Genomic DNA, 22,995 nt, shown 5'->3' with positions numbered 1-22,995 from the left:
AAGAGGGCCAATGATGGACTCTGCTTCCCCAGGAGGCCACAAACACCAATCCAAAAGCTAAAATAAACAAGAAACTGTTTGCTAAGTTTTCAAAAGCCCCTTTCACAAATGTACAAAACTGCAAAAGACTCCCTGACATTTTTCGGGGTGAGCACCATGTGTGAATGCAAAATTCCCCAATTTTTCACACCTACTTTACGAGGTCAGCAGCTGTGAGGTGCATGTGTGAACAACCAACTCGGGAAGATTTCAGGGGCAGCCTGCCTGAAACTTTCTAGAAATGTGCAGGAGTGCATGTGTGAAAACGACTCGTATCAACTGTTTCTTACTGGTTAGTTTGCCAGCATGCCTGATGTTCAGAGGCTCAACCCTTGATGCAGCGACGCCAGGCTCAGCAGGCTAGAGACACATATTAGTCTTTGAAAAACATATTAAAGTACATTTTGCATAATATGTGACCTTAAAAACGGTTTTTAAGAACAGACCTTGTTTAGCCACTTCTGTAGATACATCTGCCGCGTTCATTTTACTGTCATGTAGAATCTGTTCACATCTGTGAAAGGAGAGGGTCAAGGATGGAGCGACTTTAACAGGACAGTGAATGCAACACGTGTCAGAGAGAAAGTACAGCGTTCACTTTTTCTCCCTCGGATCATCGGTCTCACTGTTCCGTTCCCTCCGTCTCTTTTCTCTCTGAGTTTCAGACGTGTTTACATTTCGCACAGGAGAAAATAGACAAGAGAGGCTATAAAAACCCGCTTTATTAGGAAATGGCTCTTGTGTGCTTCGCTGGCGCCTGACCACCCCCCTCCCCCCCCTCCCCCCCCCGAGAGATTGTCATGGAAACACACCATGGCCGTGTTTTTTGCTTCTTAGAGCTGAGTGAGTCACCAAGTAAACCTGTGGATCCCGGCCAATCAGAGGCTGCCAAGAGGAACGGAAGGCAGAGTCAGAGAGCCAATCAGGGAAAAAGAAACTTACACGTTGCAGTTTTCTTCTCCCTGTCAATAATAACCTCTCGGTATGTGTGGACATGCACTTGTCAGTTTTTTGCTGTTTTGAAGTCATCATTTTTTGAGTGAGTTTCTCTCCTCAAAATGCCACCTCGACTCCATGTCACCGTGACTCGGTTAACGGGTCCTGGTTAGGTTATTACAGCTCACAGGTCACCGCCACCTCTGGTTCCCTGCAATGAGGAAGTGGGACAAAAAATAAATAGCACACAGTCACACGCTGGCGGGGACACATGAAATGTCACACCACTAAAGTCTGCACATTAACTATCTTTGCATATTTGACTTGTAGCTGAAATTCTGAGAATGTTTGTTTCAGAGTCAGAAACATTAACCCTCAGGGGGAAATCCTCATTTTTAAATAAACTCTGAGGTGTCATCCACACAGGCCTGGATCTACTTTTTTTCTGCATACAGACAAGAGGATAATCAATGGTTATTGCTTTTTCTATTTTCATGTAATGCCTTATTCATTTTTAAACATAGGAGCCTCTTTAGGTTTAACACATTTATTTTATTTAGGCGGTCCAAAGTGGAGCTGAGGTTTGTCCCAAAGCACCTTAAGATTTATGAGCGACCAGTCAGCTGTCGTAGGTTCCTCTGGATCATTGGTGGGGACAGCCCGGCTGATATGATTTTATTAAATGTCAATGGAGGAATTGAATAAAGGAAATTTACACCCGAAAACAGAGCCGATGGCAAAGTGGGCGATGAAGCACGATGACGGGAGGTGCAGTCAAACATTCAAAACGGACCAAGGTGAAACATCTATAACGATCGTCTTTTCAAATATGACAACAGGAAATGTGCAAAGTAAACACACGTAGGAAAAATATTGCCACACAACGATCTAACTGTAGGAATGTTTCTGTCTTTAAAGGTGGAGGAAATTGGAACCAAAAAGATGCAATAAAAGCAGGAAGGAGAGATCAATGCTAATGCTACATTTCTGGTTCAGCTGCTACAGCTCATGACGTGAAATACTGAACCAGAAAGATTCGATTTGCTGATTCTTAATTTGCAGCAAAGGCCTGATCACCTCAAAGGCTATGGTTTCATTTAGAATCTAATATCTCTTTGCACAAATGCCCATCTTCTACGATCAGCTGTGATCACTAATGAGCTCACAATTCCTGCAAACATCGGGCATGAGAGATGTACAATTTCAGGATACAACCACCTTTGTGAGGGACTTTTGAAACAGAAAAGAGAAATCTACGAGGACATGATAAGCGGTTCCTTCTCCGGAGTTATGGAGGTCGCTTCGGTGGCGTAAGCAGAACAGAAACCGTGCAGGTCGTAAAGATAAGACAGCTTCTGGATTTTACTGCCTCGCCGCACAGTCCAGTACTGTAAACCAGCTTTATGTGGCCCGAGGGCTCCGAGGAACAGAGCTCACAGAGGTAACATCCACTTATGCAAATACATTTCCTGCCTTTCCTGAGTAAACACTTCAGCAGTAAAAGTAAAAATCTAATCTCTCATCTTCTTCCTGATTTTTTTCTGAGCTTGACCACGTAAATCAACCTCCTACCTGACGTCCTTTAGCATCATGTTTTTTACCTGTCTTCAGTGGAAACGCCGCCTGCCGCCCCCCCCCCCAGGGAGCAGCAGACCGTAGTGTTTATGTGTGGCTTGCATCTCTTCCTCATAAATATGAAATCAGGTGTATTAGGGCCGAGCGCTCTGCGTGGGATCGCTCCTCGACGTGGCCGTAATTGAAATGAGCAGCAGCTCGGCCTCCCCGGGCGAGGCCTGCCTAATGCCATTAGAGGGGATCTGAGGGCAAGAATCCCTGTGTCAGTGTGTGTGTGGTACATCTGACACACACTCACACACCTCACTGTTTAATCAAACACTAATCCCCATTCATACGTCTAACCACGGCAAGGACACAAAACGAATGGCACACAGTTTGAAAGTTAACTCCCTTAGAGATTAAAACTGTGAAGATTTGGGTTGGAGTTGTAAAATACATTTTTAAAATAAAGTTAAAAGTCTCATGAAGCATCCACTCAAATCTGTAAGTCGACATGATCATTGATATCTGTCACAGAACATAGTTTAACGATGGTTGACAAAGATGTAAATGCTACTCAGTGAACGATTGCTGTGGCTCAGAGTTGGTAGAGTGGGCAACCTGTCGACACTCAACACCTGGAGCCATAAATACTCAGCTAGTTAACAAAGCTAATGAAGCTAACAAAGCTAATATTGGGATAAAATCATTTGTGCCAACTGTACAGGAAATTGATCCACTAAAAACTGTACAATTTCAGACGCCGCCATCGTTTGGATCTGCAAAAATGACTAAAAGTGCTGTAGTACTCATGCCGGACCAGAAGTTGGCGCTGTGACTTTGTAATGAAAAAACATGTGCATGCACACATGCTCTTCCTACTACAGAGCGGTAAAGTGTAAACTTACAAAAATGACTAATGCACAAATTATTGTTGGGGTTGGTACTCCAAGAGAGTACATAGTTAGAAAATGTCAGCTGGGTGCCATTCCAGTCGACATTTTCACAAACAGAACTCAGAAGTCCGCCATTGTTGTCGTAGTCCACCGACACGCACGCAACTATTGACTGGAACCGTGATGCACGTGTGCAAAAAGTCTTTGTTTTCAGAGGGAGAGCATATTGCCAGATCGCACCACGACAGAGACGGTGCCGCTTTCAAAACATTGCGTTTTCAGGCACCCATAAAAACGCTGTTGCCGTGTAAACGAACAGCCAACGACAGGTTAGCGTTTTCGGCTGAAATCATTTTAAGTGTAAAGAGGGCTTTAGGCTCAGCTACAATGATGTTCAAACAAAAAAAGCATGATTCAACTTTTTTTTACAAATCAATGACATAGTTATTGTGAAAAAAAAAAAAAAAAAACCCTCGACCAATGAAAAGACAGCAAAGAGAAACTAGACCACTTTCCAATACTCTTTAGATTGTAACTGTTACACAAACGATCACTTAGATAAACTCATATTTTGAATTTGGGTTTTTAAAAGCTTCATATAGAAAGAAAAGACCAGAACCCTTCCCATCATGCATCACTCTGACTTGTCATTCTGCAGATATGAACAATATTAATAACAGGTTTTGTGATACTTGCACACTGTTCCCATCTAGTGGAAGTAACACAGACTGCAGCAAGCTGAGCATACTCTCTCTCTCTCTCCCTCCCTCACACACACACACACACACACACACACACACACACACACACACACACACGGCGTATTTAGCTGTGGGTGCAATCAGTGTTACCACCATCAATAGTGCACTTACATGAGCCTGAAAGCTGCATGTTTCTCTTTATTTGTGTGTGTGTGTGTGTGTGTGTGTGTGTGTGTGTGTGTGTGTGTGTGTGTGTGTGTGTGTGTGTGTGTGTGTGTGTGTGTGTGTGTGTGTGTGTGTGTGTGTGTGTGTGTTTGACTTCCCAAGCCCAAGGGCAGAAACAAAAACACACACCACACACACAAACACACACAAGCACCGTGAGCAGCCGCTGTTATGTAACCAGTAGCCACGTGTTGCCGTGGGAACGGAGGAGGCACAGAGGGAGGGGGAGTGGAGGGGAGACAGAGACCAGACAGCAAGAGAGATAGAGGGAGGGAGAGAGAGAGAGAGAGAGAGGGACAGCGAGAGAGATTCAAATCAATACGATGACACAGCAAGAGTTTGGTAACATAGCGAGCCCACCCACGCCTACCTGCACCTTCTGAACACACACACACACACACACACACACACACACACACACACACACACGCACAGACACGCACACAAACACAGCGGCGTGCATGTGAACACGCCTAATGATTTGGTTAAGGTGGTTCAGGTAAATGGCCCGAAAACATCAAAACAGGTCTTTTCTGTCTCCTTTAAGGTAACAAACAGAAGAGACACCGGAGTGAGATGCTGCCTAACACCTGATCCAACATCTTCATGAGGTCTGCTGCTCAAAACTATATTCATATGATTTTACTTTAACAAGGTATTAAATGACGTTTAATAACGAAGCTGCTGCCTTCCATTGAATCTTCAGTTCCCCCACAGCTCGGTGAAGATGGGGTGCATCTTTCAGCTCGTTGTTCTGGTCTAATAGTCGATTGCAGCAACACGCAAATCGGGCCACACTCTTGGATCGTCAGGCCTAATCGTCAAGTGTAACTCTGCTGATAATGGTGACATGTGAGATGCATCTGATTCAGGAAGCATGAAACTATCAAAATAATTATAAAATACTTTAGATTGATTCTTTATAGTAAAAGAGTCAAACACAATATGGAGTAAAATCTGCAATGTCGATGATTAAAATAAGAAAATAAAGTGAAGACTGAATAATCAGAGTAATGTTTGTGCTCCGGTTGGTCTCAGTTGGCACGCTTGCAGAGGTTTTTTGGGATTATGTCTTTATTCGATTGCCTGCTGCTTATGAAAGTGTGCTTAGATTTCTCTGAAATGCTCAGAAACATTTGGAGAAAGTCTGTTTCCTATTTTAATGCAGTGTGTGTTGTCCTCTGTTCCTGTGTGTCTGAGTCTTTTTAAGTTATTTTGTGAGAGTTAAAGACTTTCGAGCCAAACTGGAAGTGTTTCATTACAAGATGTTTGTAATCCGACAGTGTAACACAAATGTGTGCATCTGCAAACGTTTTAAATCTGGACAAAAAGAAGAAAAACAAAAAGTCCAAATGTGATGAAAACGATGTTGTGGCCTGTGAAAGCAGTAGCCTGATGTCTTTTGTTCCTGCTTGTTAGAAAAGAGCACCAGAACTTTTTTTTTTTTTTCTGGGAAAGTCGTGCTCTGCTCTTACATCAGGGAGAGGCAGAGGAAAGGCTATAAACGGCAAGTGTTCCAGGTCCATTTTCAACAATCTAGGCCAGTCACTGTGACGCAAAACCCGGGCGGAGAGAGGGGAGCTGATGCACCGCTCACAAGCGTGTCAGAGGGGATGTGGTTGACAAGGGATCAACAAATGTGTGCGTTTGCAAATATGCATTAAAAAAAAACACGTGTCAGCACCATCACTGATTAACTTTCAGAGACATTAGAGGCTTCTGTGGGCTACTTCTGTGACCCTAAAGGAATAAGGGATCTTTTTATTATCCCCACGTAACCCTGGCACTTCCTCACGCAGAGTGAACTGGTCTATTTGGTTTCAGTCATTGGGAAACTGGTGTCATGGAGAGCCAACTCCTCTTCCTACTCCTCCTCATGTGGACAAAGACCAGACCACAGAAACTCTCCCAGACTCGGATGTACAAACACACGGGAATAAATCCACAAGCAAACACAGCCGTGTCAGAACCAGCAGAAGCATCGACTGGTTTGTCCTCTTTTCTTTTCATCGCTCTGACCTCACAACTTGTTCTTCCGACCCTCCCCGCCTTCTCAAATGTTTTCCCCTCCATCTCCCTCGCTCCCCTCTGGGCCGGTGTAGCTATCCTCTCTGTTGCTGTGGGGACAGGTCTCATTTAGAGGGAGGTGCAGGGTGATGGCTGTGAGAGACTGTCAAGCGACGGCGACGGTGAAAGGGAGGGCTTAGCAGAGTCTTGAGCTCCACCCATGCAACCCCTGTTATGTGCTGCATTTTTTCTTTAGGCTACCATTAGCTGTAGCTGACAGGAAGCTGCTAACTTGCACAGAGCTGTTAACAGGGAGCTGCTAGCTACCACTAGCTGCAGCTGACAGGGAGCTGCTAGATAGCATTAGCTGCAGCTGACAGGGAGCTGCTAACTAGGAGATGTTGTTTGTTGATGTTTTCATAATTACACATGACAAATATTTTGTGAATCACTTCATACTTCTTATTTTGACTTTCATTTGGATTCCAACTTTTTTATAGGTGCCGTTGTTTTAAACATTTGTTTGCATTTAGTTTGAAAGTGAGATGGATAGTATATGTACTTTAATTTTTGTGTTGCATCAAAAAATGTGCAAATGCTTAGAACAACCCATTCACTCCATAGCTCCCATTATCGCAAATTCCCGGTGCTGCTGCTGCCAGGAGAAGAGGAGGAGGAGGAGGAGGAGGTAGTCAGAGTGTGCCATGTGGTAAACAGAGGAAGAGTCTGGTCAGGGTTTGTTGTCACTGGCCGATGTAACACTAAGGACCAGGCTGAACTTCCTGTGACCCTCATGACCTCCGATAAAAAACATGTTCTGGCCCTCGCCGGAGGAAATTCCCAGACTTTGCCGACCTTCAGCGCTGGCGAAGGTGGTTAAGGAGAAGGTCAGTGCGGTCTCTGTGCCGATGGAAATGAGAACTTCCCCTCTACAGCGGAGCGGTTTTGGGTATCATGCGCCGACGTCAGGCAGCATGGGATACATGACGCACACTGAGCGCCCTCCCTCGCTCACTCTTTCCCCTCTCTCCTTCTCTTTTCCCTTCTGTGGCTGAACAAGACACTGGAGGATGGCTAACATAGCAGCTTCGGTTCATGTGACACTCCCCTGTGCCTTTGGCCTACTTAGCACAGCTGTAGCACTCTGCACGTCCTCAGAAACTCTGTTTGAATAATTCCTCATAAACTTGCTCCCCACTCCCCAAGAGAACAAAACATCCAGAGAAACGATCACTTTGTGCGACTGTCAATCTTTAAAAGGTGTTAATTCATGAAACAACAAAAAAGGGATGAGGGAGGTCAGCTTTCCTTGTGCAGAATAATGTTAAAAAATATTGACAATAAAGTCATCTAAATGTTTCATTGTCAAGTATATGAACACATAAATCCAAAGAGGAAGATCATATTTGATGTCTTTTTTGCTTAATGTTGAAAAAAGGGTAATTCTTTATATTTATAAGGGTTAGGGGTCATTCATAATTATCCAAACTGCTCCCTGTTTGTGCTAAGGTTAAGAAAAAACTAAATTGGATTATTTTGACTTTGTTCCCAACATTTAAACATGCTGAGCTTTTGTGTTTAATCGACTGATAGCCATACATTTCTTAAAAAGTGTCATATAATAAAAAAAATCTTAAAGGTCACATATCCTCCTCATCTTCAACCAGTGTAAATAAGTCTCAGAGAACCTCAAAACATGTCTGTGAAGTGTCTTGTTCTAAATCCACTCTGATCCTGTATTTGATCATGTCTATAAACCCCTCTATTTCAGCCCTGCTCAGAACAGACTGTTTCTGTGTCTGTACCTTTAAATATGTAAATGAGCTGTGTCTGACCACGCCCCCTCTCTGGAAGGGCTCGTTTTCGGCTCAGGCTTTCTCGCTCCATGTCCTATTGTTTACGGTGAGAAGGCAGACTCAGAGGGCAAGACAAACACCTAGCTGTGGGAGTGTCACCCACCTGGGGGAGGGGTTACTGCACTTTGTGATGTCATGAAGGGAAAATATGTAAACGGCCTGTTTGAGCACACATTTTGCTCAAACAGGACTTTCCTCATCATTGAGAGTTTTGTAGACAGACTAGGAACACATATTAGTGTTAGAAGTGTTTTGATTAATATTAATATGTTGTGACTTAAAGTGGCAGCTTCTTATTACACCAAAGTTGTCTAAGATAGGTGGAGAAGCTTGTTTCTGCATTCTCAGAAATACAGCCGTAAGAAAAACACTTACGTCTTGCTAAACAATGTCCACCAGGGTAATGGTAGTTGTTAACATTAGCAACGTTCGATGAAAATGTTTCCATCCAGACTCGACTGACTGAAATCCTTTTGACTCTGTTTCACAAACACGTCTCCTTAAACAAGCTTTTCACCCTCCTACAAACTGGTGACACTTTTCTCCTCAGCCTCCAGTGTATACACACTGGTAGCAGATCTCTCTCTCTAGGTCTCGCTCTGACTCAAAGAAAACAAGGTAAGTGTGTGTGCATGAAGCAGGAAAGGGAGGAAACACACTTGTTCTCTCTTCTGTCTAAACCACATCTACAAATCCTGACCGCTACTTTTATTCTCTCTTCTGCTTTACATTTCTGTGTCCGCATCTCACCCCCGCAGCCCATTTTCCTTCCCAATCTTACATTTAATTGCCGTGACCAGCGGACATATGGGCAGTGCACTGCTGCCAGGAAATGTTACATCTCTATTAGAGCCAGACCTGATGTTCCTACGGTACAGCACGTCCGCCAAATGAGAGCAAATAAAGAAAACAACAGCAAAGGAAGTTCAGGAGAAATACTGTAATGCTAACGTATTTCTTCCGAGATCTCATTAAATCGACACCCTCGGTCTCTTTCTCTTTGGTTCCTCCTTTATCTCCCCTCTAATAAAGATGTGGGAGGTTTTCTCCTCCGTTACTCGCGCCCTGCTGAGGTTTCATTTCACGTCCTCCCCAGGCCGTGGTTGTATGCCAGGCAGATCAGTGCCAGACCAGACTCTCCCTGCCAACTCAGCCTCCGTCCTGCAGGCTGCTTAACGATGCAATCTGCTGCTCACCTCTGACCGGGCCGACTCCATTCACAGTTTCATCACAGCTCATCCAAGAAGGCATGCAATGCAGTCACAGAACTTAAGAAAGCACATATCTTAAGAAGAAATATAGCTCATCATCTCCAGCCAAAACACAGCATGTGAGAGGTGGGGTAGTTATGATCTATATATTGATTCAATAATTAAAAATAAATGGTACAAAACGCAGCAATGCATAGATATTTAGCTTAAAGATACACCTTTTTAAAACGCCTGTGCCACATCTGTCTCACTGTTACCATCCAAGACATCCCTGCAACCAAGCGGTGTCACAACCTTTCATGCTAATCTGACCATGATATGCCTCCAACGTCTCTGTGATTCAGGTACAGCCCGTGATTAGCGCTAAAACACATTCAGCTCAGGCTTCCTTTCTCATGCACTACATTGTTTACAGTCCAATTAGTAACTTAAGAGGGCACTGTGTTGTCTGGTAAAAAAATGGCGCAAAAATCCCGACCTCCGGATATTTTTGCAAATTAAACTCTCATTACATCTCCTGGAGGAGCATTCGTTCATATGTTTCTTGTGAGTCTCGGTTTAACTAAGTAGTAAGTTACACAGAGGCTTCACTCTGGATTACTTTGGCCCTAAGAACCAGAAAATTTTCTGATTTTGTTGTGATGTACTTGTATTAACAGGTCTTAATAACAACATCATGAAGTAGATTTGTAAAAAGTAAAACCTTTGTCAAGTCTTCAATATTTCCTCAATTCTCTGGAATAAATGTGCAGTGTGCAAACAAAGGCTGGTGCTCCAATGGGTTTTTCAGGTGGTATACATTTGGGGAATAATCTTAATAGTTATTAAACCACAGTGCTTTGATTGATTGGCAACTAAAAAATATGATGGATAGTAGAAATCTGGAGAAATATTTTGGCAATTTTTTTTGTTAAAACATCAAATTTGATGAGGCATTGGGTCCAATGATGATTCAGAAAAGGACAGCGGGGTCACAGTTGCTGACAAAAGCATTCAACAAATCTCAAGATAATGTTGCTGTTAGCAAGCTAATATATCCTTAGCATTAGCTGAGATCTTACGCCTTTCACACCTGCCATATCATGTAACACATTTGCGCTGTAATGTTTTGTTAAGTTTTCCGAATGCTAAGTGTTGACAACAATTATCTAGCTTTTTGTCGACAAAGAACATCAAGTTTTCTCCTGACGATCAACCACTCCTTGCTAACATCACGGCTCGAAAGTGTTTCAGGCGTAAAAGGTGTAAAATCAGCTGTGCACTGATTGACGGACAGGTGGGTGCATCGTAGCTGTTTACCAGGAGGCTAAAGTGCCGCCTCACCTCCACCACTTCGCATTTATAATTTGATCAAAAGTTTGGTGGAGTCAGCGTTTCCAATATGGGGCTTCAAAACACCTCTTCAGAAACGGCTTGGTGATTTCATTGAGACTACTTCCATGTTTTGTTCAGTCTAAGGGGGGAAATGTACCCGTGCACAGCCAACCCACGTCCTCAGATGCAGGTCGGTTGCAGGAAGAACCAACGTTGTTTTTTTTTTCTGTTACAGACAAGATTTCTTAGATCTTGAATAATTGTGTTGTGGAATAAAGTAGCATAGCATTAGCATCCCACTCCAAGCTAACGTCAGAGGGGATTGGCAGCTGTGTGAACGATTGGATTTGTAGCCCCTTAGAAAGACCAGCCGAGCTCTACAGTACAATGTCAAGTAGCAACAGAAGAATCCTGTTTCAATAATATTAACGTTAGCCATGAGAAGCTGAGTACACTCTGAATCTAATCGTTAAGTAACTCTGGGCGGATTTTCCCCATCACCACTTCCCCTCGCTCATGGGGACTTTAATGAGCTGCTTTGAGAACCATCTTCCCATGTCCTTCTTCCCATCCCTTAGGAAAACCAACGTTTGCTGAGGAAATATTTGAGGAGTGTCCATTACCGAAGCTGTTATGAAAGTTGCCTAACGTCCAAGAAAGTTGGAGTCTGCTCCGGTCTGAGAGGGGCCAGAGAGATGATGACTGTGGATAGCAAGCAGGTCGGCTTGCTCAGATCTGAAACAGGCAAAGCTCTGGACAAACAAAAGCCTGTGTCACTAGTTTTATTGAGAGCGGAGAGGGTAAACACATTTCATAATCAACTGCGCACTTGCCCAACCTACGCGGACACTGACTCATTTTTTACTGCGTGCTTTGTTTACGGTGGATCCGGCTGCAGAGGCGGGGCGTCGTTCCTGCAGTCAAGAAAAGAAAGTGATAGCTTTTGACTTTCTTGTGTGTGTCTCTCTTTTATCTGTTTGTGGTTTTCCTGCCCCGTCCCTCCATCTTCTTCTTCTTCTTTCTCTTGCTCTCTGCAGCTGGTAATGTCTGCAGCTCTCGCCCCTCCACTGCCTCCTGCGTCACTTCCTCTCCTGGTCGGCTCGGCTGTCATGTAAACACAAGCACACCCCTGCTCACAGGCGTGCTCACTCACAAACACTCTCACACAAACACACACACACACACACACACACACACACTCCCTCACACACACACACACAAACACCCAGTCACATGGGAGCTGCTAATTATGACCACATAAACCCAGCGGAAATACAACTTTCACAGCTGGCTGTTTGAGCACATTGAGGCACGACTAAAAAAACGTTTACTTCAATAATTCAGGAAAAAGGCTCACCGGAGAAAGAAGTAATGGGCTCATTTCTCAGATAAGGCTCTGATGTCGAGGCTACGAATAGAAAAGAGAGTCAGGGACAGAGATTTTGTGAGAACAGGAAGAAAATTGGTTTCAGCGTCGAGCATTGAAACAAGGCAGCAGAGTAAATGATGAAAACAACACATGTTAAATGACATCCAAATGAAACAGATCTATTTGTTGAGACAGGGCGAGCATAAACATCTGACAGACGTCATGCTTAGTCTGTGACGCAGATGGTCTGTCTTCGGTAAGCACATGCATGAACCCACAAAAACAGGCGCAGATAAACAGGAACACATACACTCACACACACACACACACACAGACAGACACATGCGTACAGGCAGTCCGTGTTATCGCCGCTCGACTCCTCTGACACACTCCAGCCATTTCAAGCATGTCACTAATCGGAGGTTCAGGCTCATTGCTGAGATTCTGCTCGCACACGTTTGCCAAGAAACACTGTGAAGGGCGGAAATAACAGCTCAGAGCTGTGAAAGTTTGCTTCAAAAGCCTGATGGATTTGTTCTCGGCTAATAAGGCCAAACGCGGCAGGATTAATGCTTGTTAATGGTTAATGCTGCAGGATTATTGCAAATGACATTATCATGCAAGAGCTGGAGGACGTCAAAGCGCATGTTTCACACTGTTTGTACTTGTCAGTGCAATGTTGTTAATTTGTTTATCACAGACAATTAAAATACAAGGAAGCCGAGGAGGAAGTGTGAATTCACAGGTAGCAAACCTGCAAGGTTCTATAGAAGCAGGAACAACATGAAGTGTTTGGTTACAGCAGAGTGATGTTAGTTCCCTGAACTTCATGTCATTCTTTTTATAAAACATACTGAGAATCAGGGGTGGCACAGCTTTGTCATTGGGTCATAATGCATAACAGAGTCCCTGTTCGGCTCTTACATAATGTCTGTCCTGGATTATAATGCTCATACCACATGTTTCACCGCACAGGGGTAGATTCATATTAATGCATACAGTTCCCTTAAAGCGATACAAGAAAAGGTTGTCAACTTTTGACATTCAGTAACATTTAAATAACTGGTTTTATTCGCAAATGTTAAAATTAGATCCCTGGCAGTTTTATAATCTTTTTGTTAAAGCTTTTTTCTTTCCAAATATCTTTAAAACTCAAACTAAGGCTCGCTACAAACTAAACAACTTTAGTCTGGATTTGGGCACTCCCACCCCGATGAGGAGGATTATAATGTGTGGATTGAATTGATGTATTGATTTGAAAATCGTCTCGTGTGTAGCCAGTCTAACTCTGCAGTCAGCTCAGCTGCACTGAGCTTTTTAGCAGCTCTAAGCTTGTTGATATGGAGTTTTAAAGTCAACAAATTCAAAGTTTCCTTTCACAGCTCTCACCAGTCTTGTTTCTGTGAGGAAAAGGAAGCTTTTAGCAGTGACAAAGCTAAAGCTAAAGCTTTAAAAAAGCTACTGTACACTACGTCTCCAGGAGAAAACATCTGACAAAAGCTGAGTCAGGTTCCTACATTCTTATACCTACTAGTTTGAGGGTGTAAATGTGGTCATGTTAGTCTTGGGGATGTAGCAAAAAGATCAGAGTAGTGACTTAAAGTTTCTCTCATTTAACCGGGTGCACTCAAGCAAGTCAGAGCTGTAGTATGCACATGTTATTTCCATTTGCAGGGTCCGTAACAACGCTTTGAGACAACCTGACCCTCTTCAAGTTCACACATAAGAGCACTAACAGCAATATCGTAATCGAAACACGACAGGTTTTTTTGCAACCAGCTGATAAAGCCCTATTCTCAAACATGAGACCAAAATAGAGGTGGAACTAAAACATGGAAGTAAAACTGACAGAAAAAAGACCTTATATGTCAGCCTGTTTCTTTAGGAAACTGTGTTGACATCACAGACTTTAAGTATTAATGTACGAAGCCTGAGTGACTTCACCCGTCTGTTCATGCAGGGGGCGCTGGAGTCCCATCGATGGTGGTCTCCATGCTGGAAATGCTGACTCACCCTAAACTTTCAGTCAGCCTATAAAGACAGGCTGAGAGCTGAGGCGGGTTTTGACGATTGAGACATGAGCTAATCAGACCTATTTGTTTTTTTTGAACCAGGCTGAATATTTCAGGTCAGTTACAAGCGGCATTCAGCTTTAGAGCGAGTGAGCATGTTATTGTTTTTTCCGATCTTGGCTCATTTACAATTAAGCAATCACTTTGGAAACAAAGAGACCAGTGATGACTACTGATGAGGGAACTTAAAAAACAACTTAAAATTGTTGCAACAATTGAAAAATGCTCCATGTGAGAGCAAAAGACAAACTTCTGCAATTACCAACTCTCACCACAGATGTCGCCAGAGAGAAGCAAACAGATCATTTTTGACTTCTTTTTACTCTTTACTACTAATAGAAATTGTTGACTGAAAATGTTCCTCGAACTTCTGACTGATTAATTGGATAACCTAATTGTTTGCCTAATGGCTCACTATGACAGGCTAAAAGCTTTTCCAATGGGCTGTCATCACATTGAATCGACTTATTCAACAATACAGCTAAACAACAAAAACATGCCTGGTTTTGTAACGTTGGTATGAGGTCAGATAAAAGGTTTTGTAATGACTGTCAATAAGGCAACAATAACCAGGAAAGAGTGTTTCCTCATATCAACATATTTATGTAACTGCCTCCTTTGTGGAGCGGACTTCGGAGGCTTTCTGATCTTTTTTATCCCCCTCATGATCAGTCAGATTGGTATAGATATTTGTGCCAGATCAACTGGTGCCTCTTCCAGTTGGCCCAGTCTGAGGCAGCCTCTCTGTCTGCTGCTGGGAAGCATCTCCGGAAGAAACACTTACATGAACACACTGAATGATTTCTTCTCTCTGCTTGAGACTGAAGCTGCGGCCAAAATTAGAGGCTATTTGCACTCTCTCTGTGTGTTATATACACACACACACACACACACACACACACACACACACACACACACACACACAGATGTGACTGCCCTGTTGTGAATCAGCAAAAAAAAAAAATTTGTAGACTGCTGTGTGTGTGTGTGTGTGTGTGTGTGTGTGTGTGTGTGTGTGTGTGTGTGTGTGTGTGTGTGTGTGTGTGTGTTGCGCAATCGCCAGAGCAGCAGGCAGGTGGTTTTCTTGTCCCCCCCCCCTCTGAAACATTGACGACACCTCACAGGCACGTCTCCAAACATCCCGCAGCACAATTGGGAGGCTTCAATAAACAAATAGGGCCGCTGCTTTAAAGCCACACACTCATAAATCACATTCACCTCCATAAAAGTGCCACAGGCCTCTTCACATGTAACACCATCACAGTTCATAAACATTTAATCAGACTTCGCGGCCCCACTGGCCATAGATTAGGGAATGGATCTATGATTATAATAATACTATTACACTTCCGGGAGACTTCGGAACAATGATTAATGATTGAGCTTGCAGCGTTTTTGTCATAAAATCATCAATAAGTTCCCTGCATGCATGTGGAGCCTGACGGTCGGTCTCGTGAAAGAGGGGCGGGATGTTTTCCAGAGCAGCCTGGAGCACCCAGCTCAACCTTCAACACAGTGTGTTCAAGCTCCGGAGCGAGGCCGCATTATTCCCACTTGTTTACTTCAACTCCAATTTCTATGTGCGCAACACCACCTGGAATGCGGACACTGGCGAACACACACACACACACACACACACACACACACACATACAGACTTCTACAAAACGCACATGGCTCATGATCAAGAGGCTCCGCTGCAGGAGTGTTGCGCCTCCCCCCCCCCCCTGCAAACACACTTTTCCCTCAAAGCTGAGCGATGCAGGTTCTCTCTAACAATATTCCAGCGCACTAATAGGGCAAAAAAAAAAAAAAAACAGGCGCGTAAACGCACCTGCGGCAGCGACACACTCACACACACAGAACTGATCCCACATCAGCTGAGCGAACAGAAATAACTTCACTCACGCTGAAAGACGCTCCTCTCCAGTTCCAGCACCGAGGCGCATTCTCCTCCTTTTTTTTTTTTTGAAAGTGTGTCATAGCTGGCAGGTGCAACTGCGAATAGAGAGGTCCCGTCCGATGAGGCGCAGTGAGTCCGGCTCGGCCCGCCCCGGACAGCATCGGCCGGGCTCGGCTCGGCTCGGGTCTCGCTGTCGGTGTGTCTCTGGAGGTCCGTCGGGAGATGACTGCGTACATTTCAGCTCTTTCCCCCCCCCACCCCACCACCACCACCCCCCATCAGCCTGGAGCTCCGCGCACTCTGCCTCTCTGTTCCTGCCTTTTCATTATCTCATGTCCATGTGACACGCTCGGGCCTCTGACAGTGGAAACTTAAAGGGACCTCCCACGTGATGGCGCTCCGTGCGCGCTCGCGGCAGCCAGTGCGCGCGTCCCGGGGAAACAAGATGCTGCGCCCTCGATGGAAGTCAAACAGCAGGACGTAAACACCTCAGACTGCTTTTTAACCGGCTTTTTTTCCCGGAATGAGGATGATGAGGACGGTTGTTATTAGAGTGCCTTTTAATTCAATGATAAAAGTGTCATTTAAAAATAACTGCTGATGACTTTAACAGTGATGGTGATTATATCCGTAGGGTGTTTATGATGTTTGTGATGATGATGACAGTGTCTCTCTGTGTGCTATTTCTTTTAAAATGAGGTCATGCTGAGTGTGACATCAGCATGGGTGTCATAGTGAGGGGGGGATGAGACCCAGGGCCTCAATGGAGGACAGGGCCCTTATTGGACCCGATATAAATATATGGGCTGTATATTTGTTTCTGTCTGTTTTATGTCAATATGTGAATTGCACACTGTCAAAAATGTACAAAAACATTGTTTAAGTACGGAAACATTGCCGGTATTTTTGTACAATTTAGACAATTTGCAGACAGTTTGCCTGCATTTTTAATGGAAGTCATTCCCTTCATACGTGCCTGTTTTTTAAATTGGAAGTCTTTTTTTTTTTAAAGCTTCAGTACTTTACGATACTATAGAAGTATCGAAGGATTCAACATTTTGTCTACTTTAATGTAAAGGTTTTAATGGGTCATTTGTGTAATGGAAGTGTGGTTATAGCGATATTGCAGGGTTGACTGAGGCTGAGACGTAGGGGCCCAATTTTACATTTCTTCATGGGGCTGTAAAATTCCTGCACACGCCCCTGCAGCGGTCCGTACACATCTCAGACTGTTTTTTGTTTTGTTTTGTTTTTTACCGGAATGATGAGGAAGATGGATGATATCATGAGGAGGGTTGTTGTGATAGTGATCTTAAATTAAAATAGGTGTTAATGACGTTCACAGTGATGGTGCAGATTAAATTAGTGGTGTTGTTTATGGTGTTGTTTGTGATGAAGATTGAAGAAGTGTCTCTTTCTTTACTAGCCTGTTTCTTTCTTCCTTTCTTTCAAAATGAAGTCATGCTGTGAGTGACATCATCACAAGGTGACTAACATTGCGGGGAAGCAGCTGATCTCATGAGAGACAGACAAACAGACAAGGAAGGGGAAGAGCATTTCCCCCCCCCCGTTAAGACCAATAACACCTCAAAATCCTTCAGCTAAATCGGCTATACGGTTCTCGTGTGTGTGTGTGTGTGTGTGTGTGTGTGTGTGTGTGTGTGTGTGTGTGTGTGTGTGTGTGTGTCTACATTTTGTGTGTTTCTGTTCTGTATTTAAGGTGTCAGTGGAGTTTCCCTCGTTGACCACTTCCTCTTCTTTACATTCACACTTTCTTCTCCAGGAGGTGTCCTGTGCGTCCACAGGGCCTCATAGCCGTGAATATGACACACTGCGCCTCGTAAAGAGACTTTACTCACAGCCAGAAGTGATACAAAAAAAAAAAAAGTGCTAAACCACGGTAGAGCGAGCTTGTGGCTCTGTAAGCCGATGTAAACATAAAGAGAAAAACCACCAGGATACATGAGTGTTTAAGCTCCTACAGCGAGCTGTGTGAATTACAACCTCTCGAAAAAAGTATTTTTAGGCTGTTTGTTTGGTTTAAAAACAAGCAGATCTATTATTACAATCATTACACTTTCATGTGCATTTGCAGGAATACAAAACAACAAACTTAATAAGCTAATTCAACAGAACAAGTTGAAATAAATGCCTTTTAAATGATGAAAAGATATACGTCCCTATTTTTAACATTTGTATAACATGTTAGCACCAAGGGCTCTTTTCAAATAATGGTCAATTAGGAATCACTGCAGCCAAACCCTATGTTTGGAATAACCTTTAAAGTGAGAATGTGCAACATTTTACACATACGGTAAATAAAGCAGAAATCCAGTATATCTTCTATAAATGTGTCTCTGAGTCATGACATGTAGTCATGACTGTCTACAATGAGGGAAAAGCTCGAGTTGCACTGTCTGTGTTGTTGTCAGAGCCGTGTTTACATGGAAGGGACGCATATAAAAGCTGTTTAAGCGAGAGAGAAGAGAAGAAGAACATACTCAAGAAAAACAAAAACATATTTGTTAAAGGTCACATAATATACCAAATACACTTCCCCATGTTTCTCTAATATGTGTCCCTAGTCTTTCTACAAAACCCCCAATGATGAGAAAAGTGCATCCTCTTCGTCTTTTGCCTGCTCCACTTTTCAGAAAATGTGTTCTCAAACAGGCCGTTTGGAGATGTTCCCTTTATGACATCACAAAGGGCAGTAGCCCCTCCCCCAGGTGGGTGACACTCCCACAGCTAGGTGTTTGTTCTGCCCTCTGAGTCTGCCTTCTCACCGTAAACAACAGGACTAGGAGCGAGAAAGCCAGAGACACCCAAGCCCTTCCAGAGAAGGGGCGTGGTCAGACACAGCTCATTTACATATTTAAAAGGTACAGACACAGAAACAGCCTGTTCTGAGCAGGGCTGAAATAGAGGGGTTTATAGACACGATCAAATACAGGATCAGAGTGGATTTAGAACAAGAAACTTCACACACATGTTTTGAGGAGCTCTGAGACTTATTTACACTGGTTGAAGAGGAGGAGGATATGTGAACTTTAATATTACTTGTATTGTAAACCGTCTAAACGCTGTACAATTATTTTCACAAAAACCCTCACTTATGATCCAAACTTTTTTAAATTTATGCCATCATCAGGAAAAAAACTCATCCATAACCACATAATGACATCAATAAACTCTTTCATGGACTCTAATTAACTTGTCTTCTCCTTAGTTTGACGTAGGGTCTCGCTGGCAGTCCGGACCGTGTGAACATACCAGAGGTCCGTGGGTCTGTAAGGCTCGCGGACCCCCTGTGGTTTGAAATAGAGCGGATTACAACTCTCACCAACAAAAGACACAAACTCACCCCCTCCTACATATCTGCTCCTCAGACACAAGTGACACTGTGAACTAAAGAGGCTCCTTTTGTGCTGCAAACCCATTTGTACCCATTAAAGGGGATAAAACAGACTTCCACTGCACATTAAACTCTGATTACGATGATAGACACTGATTACTTTTATTTTACTTTTGCAAAATCAATCTTGTCTACAAAATGCCGGATATGATGACTAAGGTGGTCGACAGGTGTTAGACTTACATTAAAGCCCTATTCAGACTGCCGTTTTAAGCCGCAATATTTACCCCCCTATGATGACATTTTCAAGTCTTCTTTTACCTTCCACCGTCTTTGGAGGTAGTAACAGAGGAGTTACAGAGGCGAGACGGTTTCAGGAGTGGCAGTAGGGGGAGTGCAGCACTGTGTGTGTTCTTTATGCATGTCTGTCTGTTTGTATATGTGGAGCTCAAGCTTCTGAAACACCAAAGCGCAATGTGAATTCACAGACTGGGACACCAATATGACGCCATGTTTACATTGGTTGTTTCAACCTTTGCAGAGAGCTTGAACCTGTCGGCCACCTTAGATGATAGATACCTTTAACATTAATTCACTCGTGAATAACCCAATGGAAAGCTCATGTGAGAAGACCATTTTTATTAAGCCTAAATTTCAAATTTTTGTTTTTATTTGTCAACTTGATTTATGATAGATTGTACGGAAGCTCTGGAGGACATACATCCATATGTACATTTTATTTACCTCTGTTTTCCTGTTTTATTGAGTACATTTCTGTTGTTTTCTTGAGATCTCATCTTATTTATCTCCCTATTTCGGGTTAAATCATGTTTTTTTTCCCCGTGATAACAAATTAATTTCAGATGTTTCTTGATATTTCAAGGAATTAACTCAATATTACAGGAAAACCTGTGTTGTTATCCCGAGGTAACGACATGAATAAGACAAGATCTTGTGGAAAAGACCCTAAATTATTTGTTATCACAGAAAAACTGAGTTAAATCAAATGAAACTCAGGGAAATTTGCATTTTCATCATTCACAGTTCCTGTAATGTTGGGCTCTAGGGCGCTTTTAATTAAATTGAAATGTCTGGGAATTTAATGGAACAAGAATTGTAAATTAATTTATTGCAGATTAAGAGGTACAGCCTGACCCTCCAGGCAGAGGTTGGAGTGACGGAGGAGCGGTCGGAGGGTTTAAGGGATGGAGGAGGAGAGGGAGTAAGTTTCAGTTGAGTTAACTGGAAGCTTCTTTGATATTACTCACCGGGTGATTCATCGTCCTTGTGAGCTCTGAGTGACTCGACATGAAGTGAAACACTGAGATCATCCAGATATCTGCTTTTAAAACCAAGACAACATCAGTTCTGCTGTCTTTGTCTCAGAGAGGAGCTACCGATGCAAGACCAATAATGACTGTACAGTGATCAATTAATCAAATTTAAGACAAGACAATGCAAGGCAGGACAGGGTAAAACAAGACTGGGCTTGTTGGAGAGATTTAATAAGACATGCCCAGACAGGAAAAAGTGAGAACAAGACAAGACAGGACATGATGGGACGCGTCTTTAATATCTGAGGTGAAATTATGAGAGGAATAGCAGCACACAGGTCCATTAGCAGACACCAAAATATGAACAAAATAACAACCTGTTTACATGATTTTCTCGATTTTGGCAGTGAATATTTTCTTTTTCTTTTTTAAATAGAATTTGCCCCATGGCAGGGGTGTTTCCAGAGGGGTGTCCAGGGGTGGCATGGGCCCCATCTTGAATTGTATTGGCCACCCCAGGTGTCTTAACTATGATTGGTCATTTGCCTTGCCAAAGGTGGGACTTCATCCATCGTTAAAGTTGAAATCCATCATTCAGGCTGTGTTGCAACAGGCAGCTCATAGTTTGCAGTTTGCAGATGGATGTAAATTTGTGTTTTTAGTCTTTGAGGAATTAAACTTAAAATATGTATATCTTGTCATTATCCTGTGTTACTTAAAAATCAATGCAATAAATGATCTTTATTCATGTGTGTGCTCACAACATTCAGGCCATTCCCTGCACAAGTCAGTGCCCCAGTTGGGCCACCCTTGTCCAAAAAGTCTGGTCAGTCCAATCAAGTGAATCTGGCCATGTAACAGCGAGGTCTGTGGATTGTACTTAATAGCTGGACATGGTTTCTGGTAAGAGACATTACTGTTTAGTGAGGGTGTAAAAAAAATACCCATGCACTTAAGTACCATTAAGTATCTCTAATCAATATGATTACTGTCTTAGGATAACAGGTAGTGGATATCTAGACATAAGAGACTTCCTCTTCCGGGTGCTGTGATAGTTTACAATCTGAAAACCCATCAGCGATTGTCTGACAATATTGAGGGCCTTTGTCCGCATCCATGTGCAGGGTGAAAAAGATTTATTAGCTTAATGATATCAGACAGAAACAGATGGGTCTGATGGGATTGTATCTCAACCAATTTCTCTTGTGCTCTTCACATGAGTTGCTCTCAGCAATTAAATGTATCGTAATGTTTTGAGTAATCATGAGATGCACAGTCAGATTCTAGCCAATACACAGTCTGCTGTTGAGTTTTTAAATCTACTTTTGGTTTAATTTGTTGAAGCTTTAGGCAACGAAAATCCCTTATTAGCCCTTTTCAGACAGCCTTTTTTTTAACTAAGGCCGTAACTAAGCTCAGCTATTATCAATACAATGCAGGGATGGTGGGTGATGTCTCAGCCCAAGTGCTGTAGCATCCTCTTCCAATCATTTCTGTTGTGTAAATGATTGACAGGTGGCATGGTCACGCCCCCTGGATTTGCTGATCATTTTGGTTAAATTAATTCACCCCGCAGGCCGCTGACTTTTTACAAACAAACAACCTCTAGCACAACACAGACTCCTTTACAGACTTTCACATGTGTGTATGTCCACTTACCTTCTCTGTAAACATTATGCCGGTAAATATCCAGCGAGAGCAGGCAACAGGTAACTGGTGCAGTTCACATAACGACCTGCGGTGTCACTACAAATGCAGTATTTATAAGTTACATATCTCCTTTAACCTTTGACATGGTTATTTACGGAACAGGATTAGGGCCGGGAGAGGACAGGAGAAATAAATAATGAAAGGAGGATTTTTTCCATTATGCACTTTGAGGATAAAAGTAAACATTTGAGAAATTTCTTTAATAAAGTTTAAATAGAATTTTGAGAATAAGGTCGAAATTATTATTATTATTATAATTATTAAATCATTATAATTATTAATTATTATAATTATTATTATCATAAATGTCGAGAAAAAAGTCTGAATGTTGATCAAAAAAGTGGAAATGTCTGAAATAAAGTTGTTTTTGACAATAAAGTTGAAATATCGGGAAATAAATCAAAATGTCGAGAATTAAGCTGAAATACGATTTTACGAAATTTCGACTTGCTCGAAACTGTATTCCAATTTTTAATCCCAACATTACAACTTTTTTCTTGAAAAGCATAATTAAAAATTCTCTCTATATGTATTTCTCAATGCTTGTCTCTTATCCTTTCCCGTAGTTATT

At 42.7% G+C, this 22,995-nt stretch overlaps 1 long non-coding RNA gene across 1 annotated transcript; it reads right to left on the bottom strand.

The window, feature by feature from the left end:
- Positions 1 to 11,508: 11,508 nt before the first annotated feature.
- On the bottom strand, positions 11,509 to 16,404 carry LOC136177620 (uncharacterized). The gene is made up of 2 exons (XR_010665109.1): positions 16,091 to 16,404; positions 11,509 to 12,150 (listed from the first exon to the last, which is right to left on the bottom strand). It is a non-coding gene; the product is annotated as an uncharacterized lncRNA (long non-coding RNA).
- Between the last annotated feature and the right edge of the window lie 6,591 nt (positions 16,405 to 22,995).

The sequence above is a fragment of the Labrus bergylta genome, chromosome 23, assembly GCF_963930695.1.
Source record: "Labrus bergylta chromosome 23, fLabBer1.1, whole genome shotgun sequence".
Taxonomy (NCBI): Eukaryota; Metazoa; Chordata; class Actinopteri; order Labriformes; family Labridae; genus Labrus; species Labrus bergylta.
The sequence above is the reverse complement of the archived record's forward strand: the minus strand, read 5'-3'. Positions and strand labels throughout refer to the sequence as shown.